This window comes from Lissotriton vulgaris, chromosome 8, assembly GCF_964263255.1.
Source record: "Lissotriton vulgaris chromosome 8, aLisVul1.2, whole genome shotgun sequence".
Classification (NCBI taxonomy): Eukaryota; Metazoa; Chordata; class Amphibia; order Caudata; family Salamandridae; genus Lissotriton; species Lissotriton vulgaris.
The window spans coordinates 129,180,844-129,204,153 of NC_141696.1; the positions used below are offsets into that span (position 1 = coordinate 129,180,844).

Sequence of the window (23,310 nt, forward strand, 5' to 3'; positions counted from 1 at the left end):
CTCATGGCCTATACAGGTTTAATCCCATGGGGGAGACATCCTAGGTAAGGGGGTCAAAAGCGAAAAATTTTGGGGGAAAAAGGCCAAGTCCAACACACACCCTCTGGGTAAGCATAACTGCTTGCCCACACTACCACCAAGAGAGTTGTTAGTACTTTCCTAATTTAGCCTCTGTTATACCTTGGGGGACTCCCTGGACTCTGTGCACACTATACCCACTTTGGTATCGTATATGCAGAGCCGGCTTCCTACACTGTCTTTACACATATGTTTTTATATTCACCATGCTCTCTCTCAGACGCCTATTGGGATGTTGATATATTATTCCCTGTTGGCCCAAGGCCCTCTGGGGCACTTGATTAGGGTACCCTGATTTGCGATTTCCACCCACTTGGGATCTTGCAACCTCTGTTTCTCCAGACTGCATACTTATGCTGTTCACAACCTGTACGGTTATATGACAGCATACCTTTGCCAAGGTCTGATATTACCATTGTTGGGACATTTGGCTCTGCACTGCCTTTATGTGACATACTTTCAAATTTGGCTGCTGCCTAGATTATCCAGCACATACCTGCGCACTAATGGCACTTGGGAGTTTATTTAAGACACACATTATCTTACTCCATATGAGTATCTGTTTCATATTATTTATTTATTTTATTTAGTAGTTTGTAGAGCGCACAGCTACCTCCAACGGAGGTGTCCCGGCTCTGAAGATATACCCTCTCCAAGGGGCAGTGGGATGATGCTGCGATTGGATACTTTTAGACAAAGGAGAAGAGCCAGGTCTTGAGTTTCTTTCGGAATAGTGGCTCCGACGTCAAGAATCTTAATTCAATGGGAAGTTGGTTCCACAGTTTGGAGGTGGTCACTGCAAAGCCTCTTCCACCCGTGCGGGCCAGGCGAAAGCGGGGGCAGATCATAAGGCGGAGATGGTCGGATCTGAGGTTACGGGAGGCTTGTGAGTGTTTAATTCTGTGGCGCAGGTAAAGAGGACCTCGATCATTCATCGCTCTAAAGGCCAGAATTAAGGCTTTGAATTGGATGCGGCGTCTTACTGGGAGCCAGTGAAGATTGATCAGATGGGGGGAGATAGAGTGGCGAAAGGGGATGTTGCATATCAGCCTGGCCGCTGCGTTCTGGACTCTCTGAAGTTGGTTTATGAGATAAGCCGGGGCACCTACGTATAGACTATTTGCGTAGTCCAAGTGAGCTGTGATGAGAGAGTGGACAACTGTTTTACGTGAGTCTATTGGTAGGTAAGGGATGATTTTTTTTATCATGTGTAGTTTACCAAAGCACGCTGAGGTAACTTTATTAATTTGCGTCTTGCTGGAGAGGGCAGTGTCAAATTGGAAGCCAAGGTTAAAGGCTGTTTGAACTGGGTCAGAGAGAGGGTCTAATTCAGTCGGCCACCAGAGGGTGGAGGGTATGGGGGATTTTTGATTAAAAAATAGGACCTCAGTCTTGTCCGTATTAAGCTTTAAGTTGTTAGTCGACATCCAGGAGGCAATATTCATCAAGCATTGGCGAAAGTTATGAAAAGATTTTTCGGAGTGGTCTTTGAAGGAGAACGCCAGTTGGGTGTCGTCGGCGTAAAAGGTTGCTTTGAAGCCCCAAGATTCGATCACTTTTGCCAGAGGTTTTAAATATACATTGAATAAAAGCGGGCTGAGAGCAGAACCTTGCGAAACGCCCCAGATCAGTGGTTTCTTGGTGGAAAAGAAAGAGCCCAGCATCACCTGTTGGAATCTGTTAGTGAGGAAAGATTTAATCCAGGTGAGGGGAGTTCCGCATATACCGACCTCTTGCAGACGGGACAGAAGAATGTTGTGGGAGATGGTGTCGAATGCTGCGGATAGGTCGAGGAGAACGAGCATGGCCTCCTCTCCCCTATCCGTGCATTCTCGAATCGACTCAGAAACCTCAAGAAGAGCTGACTCTGTACTAAAGACTGGTCTGAATCCAGATTGACAATCATGAAACAAGGAGTTGGATTCAAGGTAATGGGATAGTTGCTCTTGGACTGCTTTTTCAAGCACCTTAGCGGGCTTGGGCAGGAGTGAAATTGGCCTGTAATTGCTTAGGCAGGCGGGGTCAATGCCAGTTTTTTTTTTGGATCAGGATAAGCATGGCGTGTTTCCAGGCGGAAGGAACCATACCTGAGCGCAGGGAAGAGTTCCATATTTCAAGGAGGGGGTCGATAATTAGAGGGGCAATTTCGTTCATGATAGATGCCGGGGCTGGATCTAAAGGAGAGCCAGATTTACATTTCACAAGAAGGTTCAGGGCATGTTCCTTAGTGAGAGGGTTGAAAACAGTGAATGCATGCTTACTGATGATGACAGGTTCCTTGGTAGTAATGGTGGCGTTCTGAAGAATATTTTCCGCAATGTTGGAATTTTTTTTTCCGAAGAAGTCTGATAGATTTTCACTCAGTGCTTGGGAAGGGGGGACTGAGGTGGACATAGCAATGGGCTTGGTAAAATCTTTACAATATTAAAAAGGTCTTTGGAAGAGTTTTTTGCATTTGCAATAGAGTCTGCGAAATAGGTTCTCATAGAGTTGCGTTTAAGTTTACGAAACTCTTTGAGGGTTTGTCTGTAGAGCGCTTTGGCTTCTGGGTCATAGGCATGCCGCCACTTTCTTTCAATCTTTTTACATTTACTTCTATGTTCTCTAAGGGCCCGATGTAGGTCGGTCGGTAACAGCCGAAAATCGGTATTTTTCGGCCGTTACCGACCGGTATTCAAGGATTGGCATGTAGGGGCACAATTTTACAGAATCGGTAAATTTACCGATTCTGTTAAATACCGAATCAGTATTTTTACCGATTCGGTAAATCTCAGATGTAGGTGGGACTCTTCTGAGTCCCAAAGGCCCTACAAAATCGGTATTTTACCACACAATAGGATACCGAATTCAGGTGTGCATGCACATGTGTGCATGCACACCTAGCCATGTGACAGACAGACATGCCCTTAGGGCATGTCTGTGTGCCACATGGCGCACATGCCTATTTGTGGGGTATTTCCCATTGATTCCTATGGACTTCAAAGCCCATAGGAATCAATGGGAAATACCGATTCTGTATTTACAGAATCAGTAAATACCGATTGTTACAGATTCGGTATTTCCACATCTGGAAATACCTACATATCCACCCTTTAGATTTACCGATTTTTAATTACCGAATCGGTAAAATTCGGTAATTAAAAATCGGTAAATCTAATTTACCTACATCTGGCCCTTAGTTCCTGAGTGTACCAGGGAGCTGAAGGTTTTTGTCTGCGGGAGGTGAGGGCTTGTAACGGGGCTAATTTCTCAATGGCAGTTGTAAGATCATTGCTAAATGTGTGAACCGCTTCATTTAGATCGTCAGGAAACTGGTTTAAGTTGTTATGATAATGTTGTTCTAAATTAGAACATGCTATCTTGTACCATTTCCAGCCTTGTGTTCTGATGGCAGACTCTTTTTTGACAATTTGAGTTGAGGGAATCTCAAATGGGATTAGGAAATGGTCTGACCAAGTCAGAGGCAGACTTTGAAGGATTTTCAATTTTTCGTGGTTAGAAAAGATAAGGTCAAGGGCGTGTCCTGCTGTGTGAGTGGGGCCCTTAACTTTTTGTATCAGATTTAGGTTTTCCATTGATTCTAAGAAATGGGCGGCGCGTTGCAGCTGTTTATATCAACGTGTAGGTTGAAATCTCCCAGTACCACGAAGTGGGGATGTTTGATACTATGTGTTCCTGATGTGAATAATTTTGTATTTTACACTATAGCAATTTGTCACGGAATTGCATTTTGTTGTATAGTGGCGTTTATTATGAATTCGGCTATTTACTCACCAGGAAAGGATTAGTTTAATACTTTAGAATCATGCAATATTAGGATTGATTTAAGCTTCATGTTAATTGTACAAAATTAATTTTATTACAGATACGATATGTTTTGTATCTCAAAATCATGAATTACTATGAGTGAACATTTAAAAGATGGCGACCAATATGTGCTGTCGTTAGGGGTTTCACTTGCCTCCTATATACTTAGATTTTTGTTGTAAAGGAATGTGTTGTAAAGGCATATGCATGGTAATGGCAATGCCTGGTAAACCCAATGCGTGGTAAAGGCATTGGGGCTGATTCACAGAACTAATTTACAACAAAATCCTAAATTTACTACTTTTGGAATTCACAGAAAACATTTAGTAGTCTTAAATTAGGACTTTGTCTTAAATTAGGATTTTGTCCTAAATTAGGATTCTGTCTTAAATTAGGATTTTGTCTTAAGTTAGGATTATGTCTTAAATTAAATTTAAGGCAAACTTAAGTTAAATTTAAGTTTAATTTAAGACAAAATCCTAACTTAAGACAAAAATTCTAATTTAGGACAAAATCTTTATTTAAGACAACATCCTAATTTAAGACAAAATCCTAATTTAAGACAAAATCCTAATTTAGGACAAAATCCTAATTTAAGACAAAATCCTAATTCAGGATAAAATCCTAATTTAAGACAAAATCCTAATTTAGGACTACTAAATGCCTTCTGTGAATGCCAAAAGTAGTAAGTTTAGGATTTTGTCTTAAGTTAGTTCTGTGAATCGGGCCCATTGTGTGGTAAAGGATGCGTAGTAAAGGCATGCATGGTAAAGGCACGCGTGGTTCTGTTATACGTCCATAATTTTTCGCTTAGCAGGTACTTGCAAAAAACGAGCATTGACTGGTGTGAAGAAAGGAATGCATTTTCTCATGCTATGCTTTTGCAGCATGAGTGTGTAAAGTGACCACACGTTAATCAGTATATTCAGATGAGCTAGGTGGTAAATAGCTTCCTTTAGCATGTAAGTCTTACATAATCTGCAAGGAAACAGTTATCCGAGCATCACTGAACGATCCTGTGAAGTAGTGTGGCTCACTGGTTAGAGGCGGCAGACCCGAGAGCAGAGGACGGCCCGGGACCAGGGTTCGATTCCCGGCGCGGCAGGTTTCTGGACCAGGGTCAGCGGACTCGATAATTCTCTCGCCTCGGTGCCCACTCTGATCAGCGATCACACTCGGCAACTCTGGGCATTAGCTTGCCTCATCTTCACTAACGGCCCCACCAGACCGCCGGGGATGCCTGGTCTCACCCTGGAGATACCCATTAAGGGACCATCTCTCAGGGAAGCCAGGAAGGGTTTCGCAGCGGTCGAAGCGCCTTGGGACCCTCCGGGGTAAGTAGTGCGCTATATAAATGCCTATATACATACATACATACATACATACATACATCCTACACTGTAAGATGCTTCATAGGTCATTGAGAATCAACCAAGGATGGTACTGAGACAAGTCCACAGTCACAACCACAGTCAGTTAACAGACCTCGAATCTTTCAGGCAAATACAGTGAGAACTGGTTAACAGCCACCTTGGCTCGTCCCCAGAAGAACTCGACCCATATACCCTACAAAGCCAAGCCATGGAGCTGGCACATGAAGGCCACTGGGCCACTGAAGTGACAAAGAGCTTCCTACTTCAAAATCTGTTTTCCGATATTAGAAGCCCATGTGCAGAAGATTGTTGGTGAATGCCACATGATGGCTGGACCCAGTGCTTGAAATGGAAAAATAGAAGTGCCAGTACTCTCCCTCTCAAAATAAAATAGTGCCGGTACTCAGTACCGAACAGTACCGGCCCATTTAAAGCACGGCCTGCGACGTACAATGAGTCTTTCGGTAGTTTCACCTTTCTAGACGGAGGAATAAACTAATTAAATGGCGGAGAAAGGGCTGGTCGAAGAGAAGTAGATGGTAAGGACAAGGTCAGATGAAAGAAAGAATTAATGAGAGGACCAGTAGAACATACATTGCCCAGGTAAATCTGTGTCCACTCAAGAGTCGTTCATGTTGTGAACATCGTCACCGGCGCGTCTCGTTGCGTCATCGTGTTCCAGGTCTGCACGTGCATCAGAATCATGTCTCCTGACCGATGACAACGGTTCAGGGGAGTTGCCTTTCAGCATTCGAAAGTAAGAAGAGTTTCTTGCAATGGCACGTCAGTTTCCGCAGGCCATGGACATTGTACGTCGTGGACTAACTCAGGTACTTTTTTTATGTTGGGGCGGGGGAGTAGGAGCGAGATCAGCCTGGTCTGTACGTCATATCCTGAGCGCAATTTAGCACTTCCCCTGTCCCCAGGAAGGGAGTAAGGGACCCTGGGGTGGCAGGAGCTGGAGGTGGGGCAGGATGAGCACACAGGAGCAAGAAGCAGTAGAACAGAGCTGCCTTGTGTCCTATCGCCCATGAGCGGGCCTGCCAGCTGGTTCTTTTTTAATATCTTTTATTAAATGTTATATGCAGTATATCATAACCACTGTCGTCATGGAAAAAAAGCATTCTCATATAATCAATTATTCATAACAGACAACATGGCCCTATTCAACAACTGGGTGACCCTAGTGTCAGCACTCTTAGACCCCCCTCCCCCCTCATTGTACGTTTCTATCACACCAGAACACATCCTTACATCTCCATGTCGATTTTATTAGCATTTAGTGACTGGTACATACATCGGTAATGCATTCATTTCTTGTTTAATATTTCAACCATGTATTCCTAACGTGTTTCTAATGGTGGTCGGGGGTCGTAGCTTCGTTCCATTGGTGCAACAGGTGCAGTGGAACCGGTGCCCCGAGGCCCACCGACCCCCTTATTGTTTTATTTCGCCGTTCAAACAGCAGCCCGGAGCCCACTTCCGTCCTTGCACTGAGGCCCAGGACACCCTGGCTACGCCACTGACGGTGGGTTGTGTCTGACGGTGGTTTGTGTCTCAGCATTTCGGCCCATCCTGTAAAACCCTCAGACTATCTGTGTTTGTGTCCACACCTTGTCTGATCCTGTAACTGGAATTACACAAACAACATTTCAGAAGTAATGTTAGAAGTAAAGAAGTAGGGTGACTGATTTACAGCTTTACTCACGGTGACGCATTATACACGGAAAATACACCAGAATTTCAGCAAAAGTTAAAAAGTTGCTTTTCCAACAGATTATTTTATTTAAGATGACACATCATTATAGATAAGAATATGTTTGTGAAATACCACTCTTCTCAGACCTGACGCTCGAGAACTGTAGGTGGCGCTCTAACACCAGTAAGTGAAATTCGCCGCGGCTGCTTCAGAAGGAGTGAAATATTAACCTGAAACCTCAGCACCTTGCGCCACTGAGATGCGCCCGTGGCACTTCTCTTTCTGGAGTTAAGCCAGTGATGGGTGAAGATGCTTGCATCTGCCTGACTGCCTGGAAGGCACGTTCCAGCAAGAAAGTAGAAGATCCAGTGAAGTGTTGCATCCAGCATCAAACCGGGAGGAGTCTTACAGAGGCTCCGGGAAGGGATGGGCTCGGCTCTCCGTCTCGAATGCAGCCGTTGGCTGTATTCGGCCGCGCCTCCAGGTCTGACAACTGAGCGAAGCAATGCAGACGGGACTGCGGAAGAACTGACAGCAAGTGACAGAGGGACCCTGAGGACAGAGCACCGCCGGACAGACCAGCAGCTGCAGGCAGGTGAGGGGGACACGGCGCCATGAGACGTGACTGGAAATGACGTGCACAATGTATGTGTCTGGCTATTTATACACTGGTCTGTAGCGCTGTATGCGCCGTTTCAAAGCACTCTGGTTTTGACGCATGAGACTGTGTATTGGAATGTCCAGTTCACCGTTTACAAATGGTTTCTTCCTCCTCACGTTGTTCTATTATGCACATCTACTGAGAATTGCTATAGAAAAAAAGGCAGTTTGCATGCAGTTGTGTTTTTAAAAGTATTAGCGTTCAGTGCTGGTTTAATTTTGCTGATTTATATAGCGCGAACTAGACCCGAAGGTATTGGAGCGCTTTACATGAGCACCGGTTACTTTACACAAGGACACATCCATTTATTTTTTTGGTAGGCACGGGAATTAAGTTATTTGCCCAGAATCACAGGATGTGGAGTCGACACCGAGGCTCGAATCTTGGTCTCCCTTGTTTAGTTTTTTTGTAATTATTTGCCTATGTTTTACACTTAAGGATATTATATCCGGAAAGTGCTTGATCCTCTTTGTTTTATGTTGATTTCACAGCTGCACAAAGTTTGCTCTTCACCTTAGCTTCCTCTAGGGGATCAACTTGTTTGGAAACAAAGAATGTTAGAGACAAAAATTTACCGCTGAGCTGCGGCGATTTTTATCGCAGATAAACCTTGGTATTACCAAGGTTTATCGCAAATGCGATAAAAAACGTCCGCAATGCATGAATATCGCTGAAAAGTCAGCGATATTCATGCTCTTAGCCATAACATAACTAAGAACTGCTCAGGGCAGGTGTTAGCTTTTGGAGATATTCGCGCTTAGCGCGAATATCTCCAAAAGTTGGTAATAGGAGAAACAGTCGCTAACATCTTGGCACGCCCACTTTGCATGTCATTAGTGATAAATATCACTGACATGCAAAGTGGGGCCCAAGTTGGTTGCTATCTCCTACTAGCTGTTGCTAACTGGTGTTAGCGACAGCTAGGTAATAGGGAGATAATTTTATCTCCGCTTTCTTAGCTTTTAAAGCCAAAAAAGCGGAGATAAACCCCCTTGATAATATGCCCCTTGATTTTTTTTTTAAATTAGTTAACCTTATTAAAACTTTCAACTTTAAAAAATATTTTTAGCCCATTAATTCATCCTCCCATTTTCTCTCTTTCCTTTACTCTGGGCAACTGTGGAGATGGTTCCTTTGCCCATAGACCGCCACTTCTCAAGCGTTGTGCTTGCTCTTTCCTCCTGCTCTGTAATGGCAGCGGGTGCACTGCAGGCGCGTCAAAGGCAAACCCGTCTGTGCATTTCTGCAGCTGTATGAAGGCTGCGGCATGGCACTCTACCAAGGAAACCACTGCCAACCGGCATCCGGGAGGTGTGGCCGAAACTTATCTCTCATAAGGATGAACTGGGTGTAGTCTATTAATCCCAGGTCTTGGATGAGACTGCTTAGTCTCTTTAATCAGTGTAAAGTTTGCATATCTATATTGAGGCCTGCTGTAGAGGAAAACACCCTGAGTAATTACAAGCGCTTAGATTAGCTATGTTTTCAAGTTCACGATCTTTAGTTAGTCCTTTAAGATAAGGGACCCGGTCTCCCAGATGGCCACTTTAAATAGTTTCAGGCCTGGCGTTAGCCAAGATCTTTTGATTTTACTAAAAGGACATATATGATACCGGGGCATGTGGCTGGACCTCTTCATTCATTGGTGTGTTGTGTCATTCACATTGTTGTGTCTTTCACCCGCTACATCATTCGTCATGGGGTAATAGGTCAGCCCACCTCAGCCACTGGCTAACTCCACTGTGAGTGAGCTACAATAACGTCACACGCGCAAATTGACCTGCGAGACGTTTTAAGACATGGGCAAAGTGCGCTCCGGCCCAGGGCCCAGCCTTTCAGGGGCCCTTATACAGTCAGCTATGTTGTTCTGCAGAGTCTTACCCCGATGATCTTGAGTAATTAAACACATTGTTTCAAATACCATTTTCCTTTAATTTAATTAATTTATTTTGAATGTGGGTAAAGTGTCTATTACAGACATTTTGAAGAGAAATGCTGTGTTTATGTCTCATTCAACATCCCCAAAAAGTTTCTTTTAGATCAAAACAGGCCCTCACATATGAAAAATTGGAGGGTTTTACTGAGATAATTTGCACTAATATAAGTGAACTGCTGCTGCGTTAAATATTGAAAATGTATGTCAATATCCCTGAATATTACATGTAATACACATTTAAAAATTTGGACGAGTGTACCCGTGCGCTGTCAGTGACCTGGCTTAAGATGTCATGGGAAAGCTGAAATTAGATCTCTTAAATTCAAAGCTGTTCTGAACATGGACCCCCCAAAATCCGTTTGGCTCAGGGCCCCCAAAATCCTTAAGATGTCCCTGCATTTGACTACATTGTAAGGCAAGTATATATTTACTATTTTCAGCTACACTCTCACTTATGCTGGAGGGATAATAGAAGTGGAATTATGAATAGTAATTAAGTAGGTAACATTAGCTTGCAATGCAAAAACTATAGGCCAATATAGAGGCTACAATATATGGGTGAGGTTGACCACCCTCGGATGAGATGCATATTCAGTTCCTTGTGGTAGTAAAGAGGAAAGGAATTCTCAGTCCTGAGTGTATAACTGGAGAGGGCCCTTTGTCCCATCTTCTTCTTAACCGGGGCTGCGTTGGCCGTTGGCCGACGGTAGCACTCGGGAGGTAGTGCCCCCGTTGGCCGACGGCAGCACTGAAGGGGTTAAATGTGGGATTAGGCCGGGGGTCCCATTCAACCTCGGCTGTTTGACAGAACCAATGTATGCTTCTCCTCCAAACTGCTTACAATGAAAACCCCTCCCCCTTTTCCTCAATTTCTCTCGGTGCAACAGCCACAAAGTAAAATGAGGCAGAAACATTAACACGTCTACATAAAAAGCATATCCGAACAGAGCTACATGGGCATTTCCTTCTAGAACACTGAAAAGCGAAGGCGATACGCTGCTAAAAGAATATTGTATTCACATATTAAAGTCAATAGAAAATAGAGGATTAACAAACCCTGAAGCCCTGATGAGAGTCCCACGAGTTACATAAGGACTTGAAACGCGTCGGCTTGTTTGTTTGAAAACATAATCAGTTGAATATGTGAAATCTAAATATGATGACATCTGTCTTAATTTTCTTGTAAAAATTTTATGCTCTAAAGCATTAGTGAAAACTAGTGAATGAAGAGATAGGTGCATGCGTGTATGTTATAAAGGTTTCACAATGTTTAGCTACATGTTCATCATTATATGTGTATATGTTGTATATAATTTGTTTAATAATGCTCAAATGAGCTCAAATAAATAAGTGTTTTCCTGATAACCAGACGTTTTTGAAATAATATAACAGCGTTTTGAAATTCAAAAAGCACAATTAAATGGATAATCAGATCCAGGAGGATTAAATCATTGGGTCTTATAGGGTGTGTTTAAATTAAGTAACAGCACTTTAAACCAGTAGTTAGGTATTCCCAGAATTTGTATACAATGAAAACTGAGCACAAGAGGAAACCATGAGACTCTGATCCAGGGATGCTCTGTGTACCGAGGCGCACAGCACAGCTCTCTTCTATCCTTCCCAGAGGAGGGGGGAGGGCAGTCGGAAGTAATAGAGCAAAAGGGTTTCCCTATTGGTTTAAATGAACAACAATGATAGCTGCATTACCTCCTCGTCTGTCTTCCTCACCACAGTATTAACACATGAGCCTCCGGCTCCCACAGAAACTCCAAGCACAACTTTTCTCGCTCTAGTCTCCCTCTCCCTCCTCCAAGATGGCCCCCAGTGGCTACAGCCAATCCCATAAAGGGACACAGAACCAGCAAAACGACCTGTTTTTTGGTTTCTGCACTTCTCCGAGTGCTGTCTGCCTGGTGTACAGGTGAGTGGGGGCTGGGGCAGCCCCTTATGTCCTTTTTGGTATATGGAAGGGGGGAAGTTAGTGGTGTGTTGCTTCGCTTTTAATTTGGTGTATTCAATGTTTGTTTTCCCCCTTCTGTTGCCGTGCGCGCTCCAGGTCCTGCTCTAGTGGACTTGGTGGAGCGTTGCATCGGCGGGTTCGCATGGGACTCGCTTGTGGTGGGGGCCGCGCCAGAGGTTCCTGCTGAGTGGGAGGTGCCTGGGTGTGCCCCCCTTGCCGGCCGCGCGTCCTGCTTAGCGGACATTGCACGGTCGGTTGGTTTCTTTGGCCGGTTACATACGTGCTTACCTTGTGGGCACTTCGACACTGGGGCTGCGGGTGGCGCGTTTGTATCGCGCTGAGGTTAGTTATGGTGATAGGGGCCAGGGCTTTCGTTGGTGGGCGTGCTGTGGGAGGTTTACAGGGTTGCTTAGCAACCTCCGGCCTCTTTTACCGGTCAGGTGTTTCTGGGGATTGCCTGTGTTTTTCTCACTGGTGTGTGGCTATCATGGAAGGTGGTTCATCCGGTTTGGCTGATCCTGATTCACTGGAGGCTTCTGGTTCTGGGGTGGCAATTCCTTCTATGGAATTGTTACAGGGAATGATTAATTCTGCTATGGCTGCTGCTTTGCAGGATAAGGTGCCGGTTCCTCCTGATAAAAGAGCGAGGCATGATGACGCTCCTACTGTTGACTCTAAAACTGAGGAGGATGTTGACATCGGAGGTCGTTTTGTACAGGGTGCCGACCTTAAGGAGGTGCTGAGTCACATTCGCAAAAACTTGGTTTTCCCCGACTCTGTTGTGCCTCTGGAGGATGATTTATTTTCTCAGTATCAGCGACCTGAGCCTGAATCTTTGCCTCTGCATTCTTCTGTGTTGCGAGTTTTGGAGGCGGAGTGGAAGGATGTGGACAAGGGATCTTTTCCGCGTAGTTGAATAAACGCTATCCTCTGCAAGATTTTGCTGTGAAGTTCCCTTCATCTGTTAAGGTTGATTCCTTGATGGCCAGTATGTCCTCTCAGTGGGCTGTTGTTTCTGAGGATTCCTCTCCTGCTGACCCTGTAGATCGTAAGGTGGAGGGTGCTGAAAAGCGCACTTTGGCGGCTGCTAATTTTTCCCATCCGAGCTGCGGAATATTCATCTCACGCAATCCAATATTTGCTTAAAGATTTTCAGTATTTGGCTGAATTGATTGACCAGGGGAAGGATGTCTCTTCTACTCTGGCGATGATGGAGCAGCAGGTTCGACTGCTTTCTGATGTTTATTTTGATTCGTTGGGGGCAGCAGCTTCTGCGGCTGGGTCTTCTGTCGCTGCTAGACTGTAGTTGTGGCTCCGATCCTGGAAGGCTGATTTTGCGCAAAAGGGTCTTCTGATGAAAATCCCTTTTTCTCGTGTTAAGCTGTTTGGTTCCCCATTGGATGAGATGGTGAAGAAGACGGCGGAGGACCGTAAGCTGCTTGCTCCTGAGCGTACAGGTCGCTTCCGTGCCTTTGGTTCCCAGAGGGCTTTTGGTCATTCTCGGAGGGGCCGTGCTGGTCAGCCCTTTCGTGGGAGGGGGCGTGGCGTGGCCGGGGTGCTCCTTCCTTTGACAAATCCCGGTTCTCCGGTGCTTCTGCCTCCTCCGCTTCAGCTTCAAAATCATGACTGGGTCGCTCCTGGAGTGGGTACGGTTGGGGGTCGCCTCACTTGCTTCATGGACTCTTGGCGCAAGACTGTGTCAGATCAGTGGGTGCTTCAGGTGGTTTCCGACGGTTTGCTTCTTGGGTCTACCCAGACTCCCCCAGACTGTTTCAGATCCACTCCTTGTCCCAGAGACGCTCTGAAGCGGGTGGCGCTTTTGGAAGGCATCAACTCTTTTCTGGTAAAGAAGGCAGTGATTCCCGTGCCGGAGGATCATTTGGGGTTGGGTGTTTATTCCATCCTCTTCATGGTGTCCAAACGCACAGGGGATCTCAGACCAGTGATGGATTTGAAGTGGGTAAATACTTTCATTCCTCATCTGAAATTCGAAATGGTTTCGCTACAGGTGATTCTTCCTCTGGTGTCTCAGGGGGATTTTCTAGCCTCAATAGACTTGAAGGATGCTTATCTGCATGTGCCTGTTCACCCAGACTCTCAGAAGTTTCAGCGATTCTGCGTCATGGGTCGTCACTTTCAGTTCCAGGTATTGCCTTTTGGACTCTGCTCTTCGCCCAGGGTTTTTACTAAGATTCTGGCTCCTCTAATTGGACATTTGCAAGGGGAAGGCATTAGTGTTTTTCCTTATCTGGACGATATTCTGATTTCTGCTTCTTCCCTTTCTAAGGCGGAGTTGCTTGTCCGGAGGGTGTGCCATGTCCTGGAGCATCACGGATTCCTGGTGAATGTTCTGAAGTCCTCCCTGGTTCCGGCGCAGGAATTGACTTACATTGGGGCTCTGTTCAAGACTCAGTTGGGGATGGTGTTCCTGCCCCCTGCTCAGATTCTGTCCCTGGTGTCTGCTGTTCCCTGTTATTGGGGCCTTCTCATCCTGTGAACCTGTGGTTGAGGGTTCAGGGTCTGATGTCGGCGTCTTTGTTGACAGTGCCGTGGGCTCGCCTTCACTTGTATCCAGTGGTGTCTCACATTTTGTTGCATTGGGACCCCTGTTCCCTAGATATGGATGTTTTGATCCCTGTGTCCTCCGAGGTTCGGGTGGTCTTGGATTGGTGGTTGTACGAGGTTCATCTGTCTCGGGGTCGCCCATTTCTGATTGTGCCTACTTGAGTTCTCACTACAGATGGCACCCTACTGGGTTGGGGTGCTACTCTAGGGCATTCCACTACCCAAGGGGTTTGGTCTCAGTCTGTGATGTCATGTTCTTCCAACTACAGGGAGCTGAAGGCTGCTCTATTGGGTCTGTTGGCTTTCTCAGACCTTCTTCGGGGTCACCATGTGCAGGTCCGGACGGACAATCAGGTTGTGATGTCTTATGTCAACCATCAGGGGGGTTGCCAGGTTCTTTCCCTCAGTTGCCTCGGTCGTCAGATTTGTTTGTGGGTGGAGTTGCACCTGGCATCCCTATCTGCGATTTACCAACCCGGTCGGGAGAACGCTGTGGCGGACTGTCTGAGCCGTGTGTTTCCATCCATGGGGTCTTTGTCCCTGACGCCCTTGATGTTCGGGAAGTTGAGGAGGTTGTTTGGGTCTCCGATAGTCGACCTCTTTGCTTCCCCGTCCAATGCCAAGATCCGCTGCTTCTGCACGATTATGCCTTGCCGGGATGCTTGGAGGGTAGATACTCTGTCGTTCCTTTGGCCGAGGGGCCTGTTGTATGCATTTCTTCCTGTTCCCCTGATTTCGGCTGTGTTGCAGAAAATCAAGAGGTAGGGGTCCTATGTCCTTCTGGTTGTTCCGGGTTGGTGTCGTCGCCCTTGGTATCCCCTCTTGTTGGAATTGGCATACCACCGGGGTGGGCCTTGCCGTTCGTGCCTTACCCTCTGTTGGGCCCTCCACTTCCTCTGCCTGTGTTCCGTTCCATGGGTCTACGGGCCTGGCTCTTGATAGGGATTCGCTGATCCATGGGGGTTGTTCATTGGCTGTTGCTGGTGTTCTCCAGCAGTCCAGGAGGCCTTCTACGCTAAAATCCTATGCTAAGCATTGGGATAATTTTGCTTCCTGGTGTGTTGGTCGCGGGCTGTCGGTGGCTTCTTTGGACCCTGCTCGCATTCTTGATTTTTTGAATGAAGGGTTTGAGTTAGGGTTGGCCATCTCTACTCTTCGGGCGCAGTGGGCCGCCATTAGGGCATTTCATGTCCTTCCTTTGCTTTCGGTGGCTCCTTTGGTGGCTCGGCTTTTTAAGTCGCTGTCTTTCCTGCGTCCCCGTCCTATCCTTTTTCCTCCTCCTTGGGACCTTCCTTTGGTGTTGCGTTCCTTGCAATTGGCTCCTTTCGAGCCTTTGGAGTCGGTTGACTTGAAGTTTTTGACGCTCAAGGTCGTGTTTCTTGTGGCTATTGCTTCGGCCAGGCGTATTGGGGAATTGGGGGCTTTCCTCCGGTCTGCTCCGTTTTTGGTTATTTTTGTTGGATCGGGTGGTTTTGCGTCCTCATCCTACGTTTGTGCCTAAGGTTGATTCCTATTTTCACCGTTCTGCTGAGGTGGTGCTTCCTGTTCTGTGCCCTGATCCTTCCTCGGCTGAGGATTGCCTTTTGCACCTTTTGGATGTTCGTATTGCCTTATTCGTGTATTTGGCCAGCACGTCTCCTTTCTGCAAGGTGGACAATTTATTTGTCAATTTTGGTTTGTCCCGTCAGGGCTTGAAACCTTCCCTTTCAACGGTCAGTCGTTGGATTAAGGAGACTATTTTGTTAGTACATGATTCGGTTTCCGAGGTTCCTTCTCTCCCTGTTCAAGGCCGTTCCACCCGGTCGGTGGCTGTGTCTTGGGCTGCGTTTAAGGGGGTCTCCATGGAGGATGTTTGCAGGGCTGCCACTTGGTCGTCCCCTCATACCTTCATGTCCCATTACCGCCTTCAGGTTGGGGGTGGAGGTTCTGTTTCATTTGCATCTTCTGTGCTCACTGCTGGTATTCCTTGATGGTTTCTTTGGTTAATCTGCATTTTGTTATTAAACTGTGTTCCACTGCTTTGATGTTGTGGGCTGTTTTTTACTTCCATGAAGCTGATTTGCTTGGGTATCGGCTCATGTGTTAATACTGTGGCGAGGAAGACGGACGAGGAGGTAATGCCCCGGTTACTTACCGGTAATCTTCATTACTCCGAGTCCTTGTCTTCCTCGCCACAGTATAGTTTCCCTTCCCTCCCGGCCCTGGTGGTGGCTTCATGTCTGCGGCTTGGTTTTTCAGGTCGTTTTGCTGGTTCTGTGTCCCTTTATGGGATTGGCTGTAGCCACTGGGGGCCATCTTGGAGGAGGGAGAGGGAGACTAGAGCAAGAAAAGTCGTGCTTGGAGTTTCTGTGGGAGCTGGAGGCTCATGTGCTAATACTGTGGCGAGGAAGACAAGGACTCGGAGTAATGAAGATTACCGGTAAGTAACCGGGGCAATACTGGCAGCAAACTGGGTCTGATCCCAGATGGAAGGGGTAACAGGTTTAGGGGCTTGAATGTCCCCAAGTTCAATTACTCAGTTTTTTAGGAAAGCTTGGGACCCTCCCTGATGCATTCAAATATTCAGGGGATACACAGTTTGTATCAGAAGTAAATAAAGTAAGGCGGTTTGGTTTGAGGCACCAGCCAGCTCAACAAACTACTTAAGGAGTTAAGAAAGCATTGCTCAAACTGAATAACCTTTTGCCAAATCTAATCAAGTTAGTTATGTGCTGTGATGCTAATGAAAGAGGATGTGACACACAGCAAGACAGACTTCTGTAAAGGAATTGGAAATAGCACAACGATTTCACCGCTAAGCTGTGAACCGCAGCCCATCTGTTACTAACCGGAAGCACTTCATACCGCAGACTGGTGCCAACTTATGCAAAGACACGTGAAGTTCAAAGAAGCGCCTGCAAAGGGGATCACGTGACTCGTGGGGAGGCGCTGGCACTTCTCAAAACGAAGCAGGATGAGGTTAACGGTGTAACTCGTGAATTTCAACAGGATGAACATAAATGAACTGTTATTCAACCACAGGGCCTCTGCAAGTGCATTAAAAACCTTACTCCGAGGGAAACATCCACGTTTTTCAAGGTTGTTCTTTAAAGAAGAAATCTAGGCTCACTCCTTGGCACTCATTTCTACCGATGCTTCTTCTACTCATTTTTAACGTGGTCCTGTCATTCTCTCTTTTCATCAACTTCCAGTTGAAACTGTTTTTTAGTTAGGTATTTTCATACCATACCACCATGGCAATTATAAATTCAGAACTACAATTGATTGAAAAAACATTTAATATTTTTCATTACATTTGAATCCAAAACATATATCATCAGTTTAACACCTTTTATATTCTTTTTGCCAATTCCTCACTTAATACACCTATTAGACCTTAATAAGCTGTCTTTGTATTGACAAACATAATGTTCATCCATTATCTAGCAAGAGATATCTTTATAGGGCCATCTTCCATCCTTCTTTCTGAATCTATTTCCTTACTAATGCATCCACTCTCGATGTCTCGTGTCTTATTCTTTTACTTTTGTCAGGTATAGTATCATGTATCAACTGTGCTAAAAAATGTTTAATCTACTTTACTTTTTCGCCTCCCTTAGGATATGTTTTTAAAAACGGCACCTCAAGATGATTTTGCTCTAAAATGCAGACTCTTTAAAACAAGATGTATCGTTTCATGTGTACTAATCCTGCTATGACACAGCTGTAAAGATATCCTTGCAGCAAGTGGTTCAAACGAAGATAAGTATACCAGAAGTTAGTTATACAGAACAAGGCTCAAAAGAATGTCCATAGGAAAAATATTGTGGAGGTGTGAAGAATAAAAGTATATGCACACTGTTTTAAAAGGGCTGTACTTTAGAGGAGAATCATCACATTATGCTGTAGTTAATAATGTATTCTGAGAAAAACGAAAAATAAGAAAGTAGCCAACATCTATGAAACATGTTTTGTTACAAACAATTACATATTTTTTCAATCAATTGTTTTTCAAATAAAGGATTACCATGGTGGTATCTTCTGAAAATAATGAATCAAAACATTGGAACAATTTGGAGTTGTTGGAAACAGAGATTTGTAGGATCAAATTAAAAAAGAATTGTATTCTAGTATATAGGAGAGTCATTATCAGGCTGACTCTTGAGGCAGACACCTTCAGCTGACTGGCCACTTGTGACTGAATTAGTGGTACTTGTTGCACCTCCTTACCACTGCAGCCGGTACCAAAGTGCTCTCACTTACTTTAAATCTCTTTTGTTTGGGGTGCATCTTGTAAAAGTGATCTGTGCCCCCAGCCTCTACTGGCACTGTAAACCTATCTGCTGATAGACATGTGTGAAAAGACTCCAGGTATTAGACGACGAGCCATTTGCTCCAGTCTAATTGCTTGTTTTATTGCTGTGGATTTTCTACAGCAAGTATTGAGGTTATATTTATTTGTTTTGTTATGGCTTATGGCATAGCTATCTGTGTCACAGAGATAATGCAATCCGTGCAGGGAAATAGGTGAACACTTTGCCCTCTCTTTTAAGTCTAACTCTGTTGATGATTGCCCCATATTTTTTAGCCATTGACAGACTCAATTGTTATTAGTTATGTATGGAGTTTCATCATTGCACTAACATATAGCCTTGTTATTGGGCTAGACACACCTGCCTAGGGATGGGTGTCCTTTTTTAGGTTGAGCTTTCAAAACCTGTTTTATTCTCTTTGTGGGCTTATGGCCCAGCCCCACACTGTTTCTCATTTGTTTGTTTTAGTGTCCTTTAAAAATCCTTGCTTGCTAATGGTCAGTCCTGCCTCTTTGTCCCCCCGTTTTGTCTTTCTTTCAATCCACGGAGCAGGGACCAAGTACTGTATCTTTACCCTTTGGCTATTTATCTGTCATCTTGGGGACTCATTTATTAACTTATTTCCTGCTCCTGGTACACTGTGGGTGCGAGTTAGCTCCGGCACCCATATTTTATTGGATTTTTGCTCCTGCCCCCTCTTTCTGCCGGCTATCCTGATAGCAGCATTCCGTATTGACACTTTTAAAACCCTTAGCTTTAGCTCGCCGAGGTTCATCTTGCTCCCCAACCCGCCCCGTCACTGCTTCATCTCTCTCCCCCTTCCTCATGCAGCCCTGGCCATCTTGCTTATAAGGTGTCCATCAGGGGCAGGGGGTTTATTTAGTCTATTAATGACTATGTGAATCAGACCATGGCGTAGATTGCCGAGACTCGAACCATGTTCCCCAGCTTCGAGGTCAGCCGCTTTAGCCCTTACACCACATCCTCTTCCCTCAAGATATAAGATGGCTGGCACTTCTTTAAATTAAATGTATTCCCATTATGCTTTCCAAAGCAGCGCCAGCCATTTTGTTTTTGTATGACAGGTGTTTTTATATAGCTTCGATCATTCAGTGGATTATAAAAGTTGGAGGCTTGGAATCTGGCAGTAGATTGGTCAGCTGCATCCTTTTTCTGTTCCACCAGAATTTATCCCTGGTGACTGGACGTGGTTGACCGGAGGTCCGTTTAATATTGCAGAGTAGTGTGCTAGATTTTTTAGGCATGGGGAGATGAAGTGATGTGCCCACAATAACAGGTTGGTGAGCTGATTCTGGGACTCAAACTCGGTTCCCAGTGACAAAGTCGGCAGCCTTAGCCGTAAAGGTAAGCATGGGAATACCAGCTAATATTATCCATATTTATTGTTCAAAAATGAATGTAGGTATTTATTGGAGTTTTCCTGACCGAAATAGATCATTCAGGTTTGATTGTGCCGCCACTCCCAATACTTTTAAATGTCGAAGCACTTCTCCCTTTTATTACATGTGCTCAAAGTGCAAGGGTGATAAAATATGTTTTCATTGCCAACCAATAAGAATAGCATGATTGAACAAAAACAAAACCCGCGCATGGTAAATACAGGGCTGTTTTACTGGGTTCTCAGTCTTTTAAGGCGGCTCACACAGGCCTTGGTTCGTGCTGCACCTCACACATCAGCTGTAAAAGTGAAAGATTTGCAGCGAGTGCTATTAAATGTAGTTGTTTCCGTCTCATGTGGTATGATTGCAATAATATATCTCTGCAGCCTGGTTCCATATGCTGATTTCCCAGGACTTCAGCACCCACCTCGCTCTTTTTTTACACACGTATTCACTGATCCTTTCTGCCAAAAGATAGTTACTTGTATTACAGCAAAACTGTCCCTGCTTTTTCCAACAGTATGCAATTCTTCTGTACTTCAGGAGGTTCAGTGTACGTCTTTGATTAGGGGTTTAATGTGCCAATGAAGGCTCCAGAGGCTGCCAGGGTTGCTGGTCTACCGAGCATGGTCAATCGATTGCAGCCGTCAGATCTTCGCTTCTCGCCGTCGGACCGTCAGAGTTCTTTAACACAATGCTGGGAGGTACCTAAAAAAGAAGAAATTTTCCCCACATCAGGAGGAATCTTCCTAGACCAGAGGGTACATTTATACCCATGCAGGGATTTGTTAGTCTTTCATCCAGTGAAATAACAGTCCTTCGGTAATACAGACGGCGAGAAGTTTAAGCCCATCTCATCTGTCATATCAGACCCGGCCTTTTTAAATCAAAAATCACAGATCTCTATATATAACCCGGTGTACAAATCGGACTCTACGCTATGTTTTGAGACCTGATAAGCTGTTCATCATTTGGATGTTTACTGTTAATTAGAAGAAAATTAAGAAAGAATTGGAGCCATTCATGCTCCTATCTTAAACATATCATTTTTATATAAAATACGTGGCTCCTCCAGAAGAAGGCGCTGGTCGCCGAAACGCGCGTCGAGAATTATTGTGCCACTTCCTATTTATGAATTATTTTCATGATTAGTTAATAATTGTGTATTGTATTGTTTTTAAAAAAAAATTGTTTTATGTACAGTGATTAATTGCTTTGGTTATGATTTTTTTTATGTATATGAAATTTATGTCCTTTTTAATATACGTGTTAATAAATATCAGAATCTGATTTTACTGGTAGCTCTCTTTCCTTAAAATATTTCCGTGTTTATTATTAAACTCTAGTTATGATTGCCTAGGTTGTTTCTTGCCAACTGAACTTCAGACTCTTGTCACGTAGTCTTTTTTTGACGTCTAGAAAGGAACGCCGTTGTTTTTGCACAGCTTGTGTAAAGTCTGGAAAGAAAGTGATTTCAGCATTATCCAACTTAATTGGCGGGGCAACTCTGGCAGCTTGCAGGATCGAATGTAATTCAGCACTCTGACCAGTATCGGGCAGGGGGCAGGCTCCTGGCCTCGGGCGACCCCTGGGCACCCTGTGAGCTCTTTCAATCACAAATAGGTTGGATAGGCCCTTCGGTTGCAGGGGTAACGTGATTAGGGTTTCTACGAAAAGATCCGTGGCAGGCCCTTCTGATTTTTCCGGCACACCTAGGATGCGTATGTTATTGCGCCTCATGCACCCTTTGTTTTGTAACGCGAGGCTGGTCGTAGTAATTTCCAGTTGTTTAACTTTTTCTGTGTGTTTGGAAAGGTCAGCTCGGATAAGCATAATTTCTGAGGAAAGGGTGCCCATTCGCTGCTCCATGGAGGTGCGTACCCCGGTTATGGCCTCCATTACGTCTTTCAGTGTAAGGTCTGGAGAGTCGTGTTCAGCACCTCCCTGTTGCTTGTCCCCTGCCAGCTTGCGATCGGGTAAGTCCGCTTTCGGTCAAGTATAGCAGTCCGGCCTGCTCTGTTGAGTTGTTTTTGCGCTCTTTGCACCAGACATGGTGAGAACTGCAAGATCACTCGGTCCAAGCTCCGTAGTTGGTATTGCCACCGCTTGTCCCTGGTCAGCCTCACTTAGCGCTCCACTGGTGGGGTAGGGGGAAAGAAGGAGCGCACCCCTCCGGCCCACGATCTTCTGCTGTGAAGGCGGTTGAGGGAACTCCTCAGCTCCGACTGGGTCCTCACAGAGTGGTCATGAAAGGCTGAGCAATGGCCACTTACAAGGTATAGAAGCTCTCTGATAGCGCCAGGTCCAGCGGTACCTCACATTAATTTGGGTGCAGAGGGGGCCAACCCGATAAGCGATGGGCACCAGCGGGCCCCTTGGTGGGCTGGATGTCAGCACCGCAGCAGCCACCAGCGGGGGCACGTGGGAGCAATTTAATTAGGTCCGTAAGGAGGGGGGCCGCCACAGATCTGGCAATAATCCGGGCGCAACACCCCTCGCACGTCTCCTCACAAGTCTGCAGCTCACGGCCCCTCCGCAGGCCTCCGCAGTCCTCGGTCCACTCACCGCCGGGTTCCTCACTGCATAGGTAGTGCTTGGGGCCGTGTGGATCCTCAATGTTTGGAGCCGAATATCAGAAAGGCAAGAAGAGGCCAGGAACTGCAGGGCCGCTGTGTATCTCGGCTCATTCCAACTCAGCGAGATTAGATGCAGAGCATTCAGAGCCCCTGGATGGGGGAGGGAGTCACGCCGGCCGGCACGATCTCTTTCCTGGCATGGTTGTCACGCAAGGCCCCTGCTCTCACGTCAGAGGAGGCCTCAAGCGTCTGTGCTCGTAACTTCGGTCCGGGAGGTCTGCTGTACACAGGACCGGGGTCGATGTGCTTCACTACACCTCCGGTTCGCGATTCTGACCTCAGAGGCACAGATTTATGAGTCGGATCGGCAGTATCAGGAGGGAGTCGCGGAGATACCTCAACCTGCGGCCATTTTGCTCAGCCGGGTAGCCACGCCCTCACATTCCTGGTTTTTAGCAGTGGTAAAGGGTGCAGAGTCATAAAGCCAAAGAAAATAGGGTATAGAAAATAAATAAAAAAAATCTGGGGTGAAAAAGCAAATTTGCTAGTGTGGAATCCTGCCCAATAACAACTAGCTTGGATTATCTGAATGGAATGTGGAAACAACAGACCCAATTTTACCGGCCAGAAATCAGTTCAGTAAAATTGCTTTGGGAATGGGCTGCATTGAAAGCCTGCACACATTGGCACCAGAGAAGCTTGTTATGCTCTCCCCAGCCAGGTGAAATCTTCCCCAGACTTCTCCTACTCCACACTGTCCCACAAAAGAGTCCCCACATACATTTACCTCCTGCTCAGGCCACATTGTAAATATGTCTGTTAAACGCCATGTAATTGGGAATTTAGTGCTTATTTCAGGCTAGTAATTCCTGTTCTACACTTCCATGGGGTTTAGCTCGTAATTTCGCTGTACTAGTAGTGTGCACAGGGCACAGTTTTTTTACATGTACAAAGTTACCAACC

The 23,310-nt window shown here is 45.6% G+C and overlaps 1 protein-coding gene across 1 annotated transcript in view; it reads left to right on the top strand.

Annotated features, from left to right (window-relative positions):
• The first annotated feature begins 7,461 nt into the window (after positions 1 to 7,461).
• The window catches only part of NEU3 (neuraminidase 3), a 39,394-nt gene continuing 23,545 nt past the window's right edge, over positions 7,462 to 23,310 (top strand). The window contains exon 1 of the mRNA XM_086933815.1: positions 7,462 to 7,552. The gene's annotated coding sequence lies outside the window, so the exon portion shown is untranslated. The remainder of the gene's footprint in view (positions 7,553 to 23,310) is intronic.